This window comes from Petaurus breviceps, unplaced genomic scaffold, assembly GCF_028583685.1.
Source record: "Petaurus breviceps papuanus isolate PSGF00001 unplaced genomic scaffold, PetGlider_PUasm1.0 176, whole genome shotgun sequence".
Lineage (NCBI taxonomy): Eukaryota > Metazoa > Chordata > Mammalia > Diprotodontia > Petauridae > Petaurus > Petaurus breviceps.
In genome coordinates, this window is record NW_027185771.1 from 12,424,011 (window position 1) to 12,437,729 (window position 13,719).

Sequence of the window (13,719 nt, forward strand, 5' to 3'; positions counted from 1 at the left end):
TATATTATATTATATTATATTATATTATATTATATTATATTATATTATATTATATTATATTATATTATATTATATTTATTATATTATATTTATTATATTATATTTATTATATATATAATTTTATATACAATATATTATTATTATAAACTTCCCAGGTCCTCAAAACTAAATAATCTCTACTCCCTTAATTACCTTTTGGGTTGCTAGCATTCAACCAATGAACAAAGAACATTAGAAACTGATTAAATAACATTTAAAATATTTCTAGCAGCTCTTTTTGTGGTGGCAAAGAATTGGACATCAAGGGAATGCCCATCAATTGGGGAATGGCTGAACAAGTTGCGGTCTATGAATGTAATGGAATGATATTGTGCTATAAGAAATGAGGAGCAGACGGACTTCATCATAACCTGGAGCGGCTTATATACACTGATGCTGAGGGAGGAGGGCAGAACCAGGAGAACTTTGTACACAATTCCAGACACATGGTATGTGTGATAGACTGGGCTCCTCTCAGCAATGCAAGGTTCTAAGACAACTCCAAAAGACTCCTGATGGAAAAGGAGATCCACAGCCAGAGAAAGAACTAGGGAGTCCAAAGGCAGACTGAAGCAAACCACCTGCTCCCTCTCTTTTGTGTTTTGGTTTGTTCCTTCTTTCTCTCTGTTCACTCCTTTGGTTATAATTCTTCTTTACAACTTGACTAATGTTTAATGGGAAGGAATATGTAGATCCTATATTAGACTGCATGCCACCAAGGGAGGCAGGGTAAGGGGGAGGAGAGGGAAGGTGAGAAGATGTGGAACTCAAGGGATTGTGGAACTGAATGTTGTAAACTAAAAGTAAATAAATAATTTGAAAAAATAAATAAATAACATTTAAAAGTAGTTGAAATATGACAGTGGAATGACCAATATCTGTCCTTTAGAAGTGATAGTAAAACTACCTCCTTCCTCTTAGCATAATTTAAAGGAGTATTCAATTGGGGTGGGGGGAGTGGAAGGGCTGGGGTGGGGGAGAGAGGGCAGGTAGAAGTTTAAAGGAAAGGGGCGGCCAGGTAGCACAGTGAGTAAGAGCACCAGCTCCAGTGTCAGAACGACCTGCAGATCGAATCCTGGGCTTGGACACTTAGCACCCACCCAAAAACACCTGGCCATGTAACCTTGAGCAAGTTACTTAACCCCAATTGCTTAGGGGCAGCCAGGTGGCTCAGCGAGTAAGAGCACCGGCTCCAGTGTCGGGATGACCTGGATCAAATCCGGGCTCAGATACTCAGCACCACACCCAGAAATAACTGGCCGTGTAACCTTGAGCAAGTTACTTAACCCCAATTGCTTAAAAAAAAAAAAGAAATTTAAAGGAAAAATTAAAAAAAAAGAATTGGTTAAAGTCTTAGCTAGAAGAAAGAATTGGTTAAAGTCTTAGCTAGAAGGCACAATAATACATACAACTTACATTTCCACAGTCAGTCAATTAATAAACAATTATTAAGTACCTGCTGCTGTTCCGGGCTAAGTATTATCATACTTTAAGATTCACAAGGTGTCTTCCAAACAACCACTCTCCCTTGAGAAAGGTATTATCAAGATTATCAATGATCAATCGTATTATCCTCATTTTACAGCTGGGGAAACTGAGGCTCAGAGAAGTTAAGAGATTTGCTCAAGGTCACATAGCTTGTAGTTGGCAAAGGTCACTCCAGAACCAGGATTCTTTTTATTATACCATAATGTTCCTAAGCAACTTCCTGAAGGTCAAACAGGATTGGAACCCAAGTCTTTTGAATATCTAGCTTTCATTCCACAGTGCATGCTTGGGTTGGGAGGGAGCTTATTTTATGGAATCCTGTGGCAAACAATCAGGATCCCAAGATTAAGGAGATAAAGGCTTGACTGTCTATCACTTGACTGGGAGACAGGTAGATGATATACAGTGAATAGGGTGAGCCTGGAGTAAGGAAGACCTGAGTTCAAATCTGGCCTCAGACACCTACTAGCTATGTGATCCTGGGCAAGTCACTAAACCCTGTTTTCCTTAGTTCCTCCCCTGTAAAATGAACTGGAGAAGGAAATGGGGTCAAGAAGAGTCATATATGACTGAAATGACTGAACAATAACATTGTGTAAATAAGGCGCTGTCCTAGGTGCTGAGTGGGGATACAAAATGCATAGTCCCTGCTTTCAGGCAGTTTCTAGTCTAAATGAAATATGGCCATAAAAAAAGGATGACTAGCAATTTACGGCAGTACATGCCATTATAAAACAGTAAGTGTCAAATGAGCAGTACACTAAGAGAGATCAAAGGAAATTGAGGGGTTTTTTTTGGTCCAGGTGTTTGGGAAGAATACACAGTGGCCTCCAGGTGGAGCAGGAAGGACGTATGTGCATTGGGACTTTCCAGATGTAGAGGAGTGAGAATCTGAACTGAGGATGAGGGGTGAGGAGGAAGGAGGTAGAAGAGAAACAAGGAAGGCAAATGAAGGATAATATGAAGAATAGATCGTAGATTAGAATTGTTAGGGACCTCAGAATATAGACTGTCAGTATATAAACATTTACTAAACTGTGTGTCAGATTCTATTCCAAGTGCTAAAGATATAAAAGAAAGGCGAAGACAGCCCCTACTCTCAAGGAGTTCACAGTCTTATAGAGAAGACAACAGGAAAACAAATGTGTGCAAACAAGCCATGTACATAATAAATAGGAAATTATTAGAAGAGTATAGGCACTAGAATTAAGAAGGGTTTCCTATTAAAAATTGTTAGCAATATGAGAGATCTTTTTTTTTGGAGGGGGGAAGGTTGGGCAATTGGGGTTAAGTGACTTGCCCAAGGTCACACAGCTATTGTGTTAAGTATCTGAGTCCAGGGCCAGTGCTCTATTCACTGAGCCACTTAGCCACCCTTATGAGAGATCTTAGCACACAGATCCTTGGAAAAGTCATTGGAAATCAGAATGAAAGAGCTAGGAAAGTGCTTAGGAATACAAAAGATTAAAATTGGAAAAGACCTCAGAACGTTTCTAATCCAAATTTTACCTGTAGTCCTCATTTGAAAGGTAAGGAAACTGAGGTCCAGGGAAAGGGGAAGAGACTTCAGTTAATCTTGCAGCAAACATTTAATAAGCAATATAATATAATGTAATATATGACATGACATGATACAATATGTCATGTCATGTAATGTCATATCATATCATATCATATCCCATGCCAGATGTTGGGGACTCAGAGACCAAAAATAGAAAAAAAAAGACACAATCCCTGTTCTAGCTCATTTTCTTTTTAAAGTTTTATTTTCAGTTCCAAATTCTCTTCCTCCCACCACTCCTCCCCCACCCACTGAGAAGGCAAGAAATACTATATCCCTTATATATATGTATAACGTCATATAAAACATATTTCCACGTTAGCCACACACAAACCCTGTTCTCAAGAAGTGCAGATTCTCCTAAGGAGTATAGGAAGACAGGCAGTCTTAGGAAAGGGGAATGATGTGAGCATGGGAATGGAGGCCAGAAAATACAAGGTGTGTCAGTAGGTATGGCAAATAGTATGGTGGAAAAAAAGAAATTTTTAGTCAGAAGACCTGGGTTCGAATTCCAGCTCTGCCACTTAATATCTATGTGACTTCAGGCAAGTATCTGAGCCTCGGTTTCCTCATCTGTGAGATGGGGGGATTCACCTAGCTGTTTACTATTACCTCTTCCAATTCTAAAATGTTTAAATCAGAGATATCCAAGATGCGCCAAGCCGGGACCAGGTTAAATTATAATTGGTAGATTTTTAAAGTAAATAAATAAAATACAATAAGGCATAGATGACAACACATTTTAAAGCTGAGTCACTTTGTGGCCGACACAGATCCTTTGGTACAGATTAACAGCCCCCGCTCCTAGTAGAGTTTGCCTCTCTCAGTCTGGAGACTGGAATGGGGGAATAAACACAGGTAATCAGTGAGGCCAGGCACCAGCTCCAGACTTTCCCCCAGGATTGCTAGGATGTGATGCCTGCCTGAATGAGAGCAGAGAAAAGGAGTGAGAGATGGCCCGCCTGCCCGCCCTTGCTCCTGGGTTCCAAAGCCTACACACGAATTGTCATAGAATAACGCTCGAGTTAGGTGGCCCAGCCCAGACTGAAATCTTCTGATGCTGTTGTTTTTCAATCTGATGTAAAAACACAGGCCTGTCCTGATCAGACCACATTTTGGGGATTGTGGTTGGTTGTTAGAGACACAGTTTAGGAAAAATACTGACAAGGTGGAGAACCTCCAGAGGAGACAAACCAGGGTCTCTGAGACCATGCCATGTGAAGGTCACCACTGGGGATATTTAGCCTGGGGAAGAGATTTGCTGGGGGTGGGGTGTCAAAGTAGCATCTGTTTTTAAGTATTTGAAGGACTTTGGAAAAAAGGACTGGACTTGGTCTTCTTGGATTCAGGGGGCAGGACTAAAGTACTGTCAGTAGAAGAGAAATAAAAAGAAATCTTCCTGTAAATTTGGAGAGAATAAGTTTGTGACCCAGGGTGCAGGTTTGTTGTGCTCTGGCAATCAGGAGGGTTTCCCTCTGCCTCCTCGAGACAGAGGAACCATTCCTCTGCCCCTCCATCTCCTCTGAGGCTTGACACAGGGTTATGCTGTCTGGGCCCCTTGGCAGGAAGGCTGGCCAAGATGCTCTGTCTGGATAAAGGAACCACAGCTTCTCCATCTGCACTGCTGTCACTGCTGAACAGAAACCAGCTGGGAGTCAGCCCTTCCCCACCCAAGTGGGACGAGACAATGGAGAAGACCCACCCTTTGGGTCTGGCACTGATTAACCCAGCCCTGGCTGAGGCAGAGGGTAGCAGCTGGCTTGAGCCAAGGTATGCTGGCCGCTGGTCAGTGCGGAAATAACTGAGCCAACCCAGTTTTCACTGACTGCAAGGGTCTCCAAGGGTTTTTAGATAATTATCTCTTTGGCACCTGTCTCCTGTTCTAGCCTCCCATTTCTTAAACCAAAGTTTCTTCTTAGCAATGACCTCCAAAGAAACAATGTGCTCAAGTCACACAGACTTTTGGAATCAAGGGAACAAATGTGCTACTACCTACTTGTAGTACCCTGGGCAAACCACTCAGCCTATCTGGGCCTCAGTCTCCCCATCTGCAAAATGGGGTAGGTTAGAACAGATGATTCCCTCAAATCACTTTCTCTTCCAGCTCGAACCACTGGATCCAAAGCCAATGCTGCTTTATCCCCAGAAATTATATTCTACTTTAGGGCAATATCTAGCATCCCTTTTTTATATGAATAACCCCAGAAAGGACACCGGGACAGGAGTCAGGAGACCTGAGTCTCTGCCTCAACTCTGCTACTAACTCAATGTGTGAGTAAAATAAGGATGAGTGTATTTGTACTACCTACCTCCCAGCAGGGCTGTGAGGACAGTGTTCGATAAGCCTTACAGACTACAGAGATGCGAATTATCATCTTTGAAATGAATAGAGAGTAATCTCTGCCCTGCTGACCTCATAAGGGAGGTATGAAGAAAAAATAAAAGAAAGGCTGAGAAAGAGTCTTCCAAAGGCTAAGTGTGTATAGATAGAGAGATAGAGAGACAGACATAGATATAGTTGTATGCATGTCTATACACATACATGTGTGCATGTATGTGCATATATAATACACACACGCACACGCACAAAGGATAATAACCGTCATTCCTCCTTTCTTTCCAGAGGATTTCTGATGAAGGAGGTGAATGAGGATTGCCCAGGATGAGAAAGCAGAAGAAAGCCTCCATGGTGAGATCATGGGGCCAGTCCATCACACAACCGTTATCACCTGTCCTTCATCTTCAGCCTAGGCAGTATCGTTTAATCCAGGACATTAAAGCAAAGCAGGCTCCTCAAAGTGCCTACAAGCCGTCTTCTTCCAAAGAGCTAATGGCATTAAGCAGACCTGACCCGTATTTACTTCTGGGGAAGCTGGACCACATGGGCTGCTGCTGCTAGCTACTCCAAGAGCCAGCGGAGCCTTTCAATTCCCAGCTTTTTTGCCCTGTGCTACAGACTAGTATGCTCCTGGGGGTGTTTTCAAGGACTTAATGCTAAGCACATTTTACATGGGAGCCATGCCAAAGTAATAAGGAAACAAAAAATTACCAAAAGGAAAAAGATAAAAGTGGTTTTATTAATGGCCATTCATTGTTTACAAACCTTGGTTCATCTGAGCCCTGACACTAGTTAGCTTTCTGACCTTGAGAGGAGGCCTTTAACTTCCCTGGGCCTCAGTCTCCACATCTGTAAAATGAGGTAGTTAAACTGAGTGAGCTCCAACGTCCCTTCCAGCTTTCAGGGCCTGTAACATAGCTAGGGCAAAGGCCTCAGGGACCCGCTTCAATGACAGTCCAGGGCACAGGACAGGACTTCTCCAAGGGCCTGGCACAGGCCCTTGCTCATATTAGGTTACTGGCAGATGCTTATTATTAATCGTCGATCTCCCATGCCTTCTACTTCACCAAATCATAAAACATCAGATGGGGAAGGGACCTCAGAGACCATTTGGACCAAACCTCCTCACTTGGCAGAGGAAGAAACCAAGGCTGGAAGAAAGGAAGTGACCCTGCCCACACACAGAGCTGGTAAGGGACATAATGTGTGCCTCTCATCTGGCCCTTATTACAAATTCCCTTGTGTAGCTGGACCATCAGGCTTATAGCCTGGATTCCAGAGGCCCACAGACAGCCAACCAGGAGGACAAAAACTCAGCAGGATATCTGTTGTTTTGACAGAAATGGAAGAGACAAGCAAAAGATAGCCGAGCTTGCCTTTCAGTGGGACCCAAGTGGATGAACAAACAAATGGAAGGTCAATTATATGTACATGCATGTGTGTATATAGACAGGTTTTGTCTCTGCAGTTAGACTGAAAGATCCTTAAAAAATCTTGTATTTCTGTATGTTGTCCTGTCTCTTCTCTACCTCCCCAAGTCCCCTAGGACACCACCTTATATGTAGCACTCAATTAATGACCAGCTCAATTCAGGGAAACTTTCACATAAACCTCAGCTATTAGCTCATATTCTAAGGTGCATAAATGGAAAAAAGTGGACAGAATAGCTTAGGACATCTCATCATAGCTGTTAAGGAGTATTTGAAAATATATATCTTTTATTCTTTTTTTTAATTAAGAAGCTGTTGTTCTAACTAGTGAACTGTTCTCAATTTTTTTTAAACTTCATATAAGTAAAGGTTTTCAATCTAGGGTCCATGAACTTGGTTTCTTAAAGAATATTTTATAATTATTATTTAACAATAATAATATCTAATATTTATATATAGGGCTTACTACTTGCCAGGCATTGTACTAAGCACTTTATAATTATTATTAGTCCTTACAACAACTCTGGGAGGTAGGTGCTATTATACCCATTTTATAGGAAACTGAGGCAAGCAGAGGTTAAGTGACTTGCCCAGGGTCACCCAGCTAGGAAGTGTCTCAGGCCACATTTGAACTCAGGTCTTCCTGAATCTAGGTTTGGCGCTTTATCCAATGTGCCACCTTGATATAATTGGTTTCCTTTGGAATCCTAGGTATTTTATTTCATGATTTTAAAAACATGGTTCACCAGAAGGACTGCCAAGGGTGCCCATGACACACCCAAAGGTTAAGGGCAAAGCACTATGCCAGGAGATAAGGGAGATAAGAGGTGCCCACCACAAGTGGATCCTGCCCTCACAGAATTCACAGGAGGCTCCTCCCCAGTCAGTCTTTGCTAAGTAAATGATGCCAGTTAGTAAGCAAAGGGGATAGGACTGTGAGATGCCAGGCTCCTCCCGCTCTAAAGCAGCCCTCTTCCCCTTCTACACTAGCTGCCCTGAAGTTGGCTGGAGACTGATGACAGCTGACAGCGTCACCGTTCTGCACCCCAGCACCGGGCATGGCTGCAGCTCTGGGCTGAACCGAGCTAAAGGGAGGGATGGCTGCCCCAGCCAACACACTGACTCATGTGGCTGTTCATTCCATTCAAATGAGGTTGCTGGCATCTTTCTGATGAAACCCAATCTAAGAAGAGATTTCCAGGGAGATTTCCCCCCCCAAAACCCAGGGTTTTTGCCCTCTGCAGAGGGCAGACAGTGGGAAGCACTAAGGGCTGCTTCTGAAGCTGATGGGGGAAAGCGTTCAAGCGATGCTTTCTCCAGGGGTTAAGGGAGCAACGGCTTCCATCCTTCCCCTGGCTCACCCGGGAGGTCCCCTCCTCTCTTCCAGGCGCTCTCACAATGCTCTGGCATGCTCACAAGACCGTGGCTCCTCCCTGAAAGACACTCTGGCTCCTTCTGAACCCTGGGAATAGGGCCGGCCCTGGGCCCATTTGGAAGGTAGGTGACTCTTCTGTGGAGCAGCTCGGCAACCCCCCCACTTTCCGTGTGCTCTCCTCGAGGGCCAAGCTCAAGGCTGAGAAGTGAGCTGGTAAGAGTTTAACTTGTTAGTTCAGGGGCATTTGCATAGCAAACTCAGGAAGAACAAAGGGATACAAGAAGAGAAACTCTAAGCATGGAGGTTTAGACTCCATCAGTCTAAAGGTGAAAATTTGGTTAATGAGGAAGGAAGGGACAAATCTGGCACCAACCTTCCTCCTGCCCTGACTCGCACATAGTAGGTACTATAGAAATGCTTATCGCCTTGGGGTGGCTAGGTGGCACAGTAAATAGAGCACTAGACCTGTAGTCAGGAGGACCTGAGTTCAAATTCAGCCTCAGACACAACACAAAAACTAGCCGTGTGACCTTGGGCAAGTCACTTAATCACAAGTGCCCTCCAAAAAAAAAAGACCTTGACAAATTAGATCACTGGGTTGAATCTCTATAACAGGAGTGATCCCTGGAGTTGAATGTATTTCTTGACCTCTTGGGGTGGCTAGGTGGTGCAGTGAACAGAGCACTGGCCCTAGAGTCAGGAGGACCTGAGTTCAAATCCAGCCTCAGACACTTAACACAAGACTAGCCATGTGACCTTGGGCGAGTCACTTAACCCCAATTGCCCTACCTTCCCCCCTCCAAAAAGCAAAAAGAAAAATCTAAAAAAAAAAGAAAGAAATGCTTATTCCCTCCCTTCTAAGACAAGTCCTGCAGCTTGGCTCCAGGTCCCCTTCTCACTACTTCAAACCCCCCCCCCCACCTCCTGTTTTCCCCTTTCAGGAGACCAAAGAGATGTCATGAGTTCCCTAAGGCAAAGTGTCATAGAATGATTTTATATATCAGAGCAGGAAGGGTGCTTTGAGATCATCTGGTTTTGGGCACCTCACGCTAGACCTCAGTTTTCTCATCCGTAAAATGGCCATATAAGGGAGTAAGCGCAGATCCTGGATTGAAACCTATGCCATCATAGAACATCAGATCCAGGCCTCTTTTAACCAAACTATGCTGCCTGACATCCTCAGCTCCCCTACCCTGACACTACTCCTTCCTAGAGAAGAAACGCATAAGCCCAACCTCCTATTTTCTAGGGGTCAAAGTGGTTGAACCCACAAAGTTCTTACGAGGATCAAATAGGTTAATTATATATCTATAAAGGACTTTTGAAACTTTTAAGTGTTACACAAATATCATCTATCCTCTTTTCTCTCTGTCTCTGTCTTCCTCTCCTTCTTCCTCTCTCCCCTCCCCTCTCTTCTCATTCTATTCCCTTCTCTCTCCTTTCTCTCTTCCTCTCTCCCTTCTCTCTCTCCTCATCTTTGTTTCCCCCCTCCCCTCCCTTCTCACTCTCTCCCCCTTGCCCTTTTTCCTCTCTCCTCTCTGTCTCTTTCTCTCTCTTTTCCTCTCCTTCTTCCTCTTTCTCTCCCCTTTCCTTATCACTTTCTCTCTCTCTCTCTCTCTCTCTCTCTCTCTCTCTCTCTCTCTCCCTTCTTTTTCTCTCTCCCTTTCTTTGAATCCCCCCTCTTCCCTACCTTCTCACTCTCTCCCCCCTCTCTTTCCTCTCCTCCCCTTCCCTTCCCTTCCCTCTCCTCTCTTCCCCTCCCCTCTCCTCTCCCCTCTCCTCCCCTTTCCTCTCCTCTCCTCTTCTCTCTCTCTCCTCCATGTGTAATTTATAGGTCAAACCTAGGTCAAACTTCTATTTGGTCCTGGGGTACTAGGGAGCCACTGGTATTCATTCAGTGTAGGGGAATGGTGGCGGTATGTACAACATGGTCAACTTAGAAAATCCAATTTGGCAGCTATGTGGAGGATGGTTTAGTGTGGAAAGAGATATGAGGTAGGGAGGTCAAGTAGGTAATTACTGCAACAGTCCAGATGAGAGGGGATAAAACCAAGACTGTGAGAGTAGAGAGGATGTACATAAGAGATGCCACAAGATCTGGGCTTTCTGGAAAAGTGGTGGGTTCCCCTTCCTCGAACATCTATAAGCAGAGGATAAATGACACCTTGTAGGAAATATTGTGGAATAACTAGGTGGTGTCATAGCAGACAGAGTGCCAAACCTAGAGTCAGGAAGACTCCTCTTCATGAGTTCAAATCTGGTATCAGACACTTACTAGCTCTGTGACTCTGGGCAAGGTACTTAAGCCTTTTCGTCTCAGTTTCCTCATCTGGAAAATGAGCTGGAGAAGGAAATGGTGAACTACTCCAGCATCTCTGCCAAGAAAACCTCAAGTGGGGTCGAAAAGAGTTGGACACAACTGAAGCAACAAGAAAGAAGAGTGCCCGGAGGTAGCTGCAGCATCAAAAACAAGAGTGAGGGGCAGTCCACAGAGGACAATTCTGCAGAGAGGTCAAGAAGGAGGATTGAGATTGGGCAATTACAAGATCACCGGTAACTTTTTTTTTTTTGCTTTTTGGAGGGAAATTGGGGTTAAGTGACTTGCCCAAGGTCACATGGATAGTTTTTGTGATAAGTGTCTGAGGCCGGATTTGAACTCAGGTCCTCCTGAATCCAGGGCCAGTGCTCTATTCACTGAGCCACCTAGCTATCCCTCACTGGTAACTTCTGAGAGAATTTTATTTGGGTGATGAAGTTGGAAACCAGATTATAGAGCATCCAGAAGAGAAATGGAGGCACTGAATGTAGATGGCTTTTTCCAGAAGTTTGACTAAGAAAGGGAGGACAGACACAGAACAGTAGCTAGCAAGCATAGTAGGTGCTAGTCAGGGTTTTTAAAGGATATAAGAGACTTTGGACATGCTTTTCCTAACCTCTGTCCTCAGTTAACAGTGCTCCCTCAAACTATCTTTATATATTGTGTGTGTGTGTGTCTTTATATGATGTATTTTGTATATATTTTATATGAGAGGTATTGATGTAGTGGTCAGAGTCAAGAGGATGTGAGTTCCAGTCCTCTGACAGATACTGACTATGTGACTTTGGCCAAGTTATTTATCTTCAAACAGTTCTAGTTCTACTGTTATAAGTTTCAGAAAAGGTGCTAACCTGCAATGGAGAAGGGAATTTCCTCATCTAGAATTCTCCATAACAATGAAAATAACAGATTCAGTCCGAAAGAAATGTTTGAATATATTTATATGTATGCATATAGTCTTTTCATTCTTATGGGAGTTACTTTCAGGAAGGGATTGTTTTCTTTTCATTCTTATAGCCTGAGTACCTAATAATGTACCTGGTACATGGTAGGTGCTTAATAAAGGGCTGTTGACTGAGTGATTAGTTGATAGGGCTTAGGAGGTTGGGGGAACTGAAGGAGACCTTCAAACTTAGGAGAGACATTAGAACACTGATTGTCAGAGCTGGGAGGGGCCTTAGTTTTTTTTTAAAGGTTTTTTATTTTTGCTTTTTGGAGGGGGGGAGTCAGGGCAATTGGGGTTAAGTGACTTGCCCAAGATCACAAGGCTAGTAAAGTGTCTGAGGCCAGATTTGAACTCAGGTCCTCCTGACTCCAGGGCCAGTTCCACCCCAGGGAGGGGCCTTAGAAAATAGAATATCAAAGCTGGAAGGACCATAGTACACAAAATATTGGAGCTAGAAAGGCCCTCACAATACAGAATATCAGAGCTCAGAAGGGCCTTAGAGAACATCCATTTCAACACCTTCATTTATAGCTAATAAGAATTACACTTATATGGTACTTTAAGATCACAGTATCCTTTGACATCCATTATTTTCACTTGATCCTCACAACAAACTTATGGTCCAAATGATATTAGCCTCATTCCACAGATAAGGAACAAAGAGAAGACAGAGGTTCTCCAACATCACTCAAAGAGCTCATAGCCAAACTGAGGCTAGAACCAAGGTCTGATGCCCACTTGAGGACTCTGTCCGCTACACCATACAACCTCTATTTTGATTGCAACCCCCAGCTGGAGTAAAAACATTTCAAAGGACTACAGTTAGGGTATAAAAATATTCACTTAGGGTATAAAAAAGTTATTCACTACTATCTCCTTCTACAGGGAAATAGTTCCAAATATAATCAAAGGAAGAAAAGACTGACAACCCCATCCTTAGAAACAACAAGTAACGAAACACATTTGTTAAATGCCTATTGTATACAGGGCCCCATGGTAGGTACCAGGAGAGATACATATTCAGATAAGGCACTGTACCTGCCTTGATGGAACATACGATCTAATAGTCTTAAGTCTCTGAGGTATCACAAGGAAAGATCAGATCCTTTCAATTTCCCTGGTTCAATGGCAGAATTCTCACCTGGGGATGAGGAGCAGGACGAGGCTTGGGTTCAATTATTGGCCAATACAGCATTGCCAAAATCACTGTTTTGCCTTTTTGGAATAGTAGTCTCATAAGGCCAGACCTGTGTGCTATTATTTTTTTTTAATCTCTGTCTTCCTAGCCCATACAAAGAAGTGCTTAAAAACTACTTGTTAAATTCAACTGAAGTGAATCCATAATACTCGAGGAAAAAAAAAAAGGTGAGAAAGTGTTAAACTCATCCAGAATCTACAACTTTTCCACAGATAGCAAAAGCCAAAGAGAGTGCACACGTGTGAAGTGGGAGGAGGGGCCTAAGATGGGGGAAAAGCCAGGGACCAGGTAGTGTACACATCAGGGTCTCTGGAAACTGTCCAGTTCTCACAAGCCCCACTGCTGTTCTTGGTGCTATTTATTTTGGGAGCTTTTGACTTCTTTTGCTTCTTCCCTCCCAAACCTTCCAAATCACCTCCAGATTTGGGACAGGCCTTCATCTGGAAAGTTTGTTCAGTTGCTGGTCTCTCAGCAGATGGCTTGCCACTTTGCCAAAACAAGTCTGGAGCTCCCGCTCAGCTGGGGTGATCCCAGTTTGGGGCTGGGGGTGGGCGGAGTGGAGAGGAAGAAGCAATCTGGTGGTCGGTGGTTTTACATCTCTCCCCTCCTCCCGGGTGCCTACTACCAGGGGTACACAGTTCCTTCCACGATTTCCCACCAGTGCCAACGGTCAGGCCCCAGTGACCTAAAAGGACGGTGCAAAGGAGGGAAGATGGAAGACTCCAAGAAACGTGGAGCTTTGTGTCTGCAGATAGCCGATGTTGCACAAAGCACAGGAAACAGATGTGTGCATCTGCCCTGACAGCGGAGTGATGACAGGAGAACTCTGGAACAGCTCATATGTCAGGGGGGTTGGGTTTTTTTTCCTTCTTTCTTTTTTTTTTTTTTTTTTTAAGAGGGGAACAGCAGTAGCACCTGTTCCTGGTGCCTGTGGCAACAATACATCGAGCATGTTTACTGGCAATGTCAGCCATGGTAAAGAATGAATGAATGAATGAATGAATGAATGAATGAATGAATGAATGAA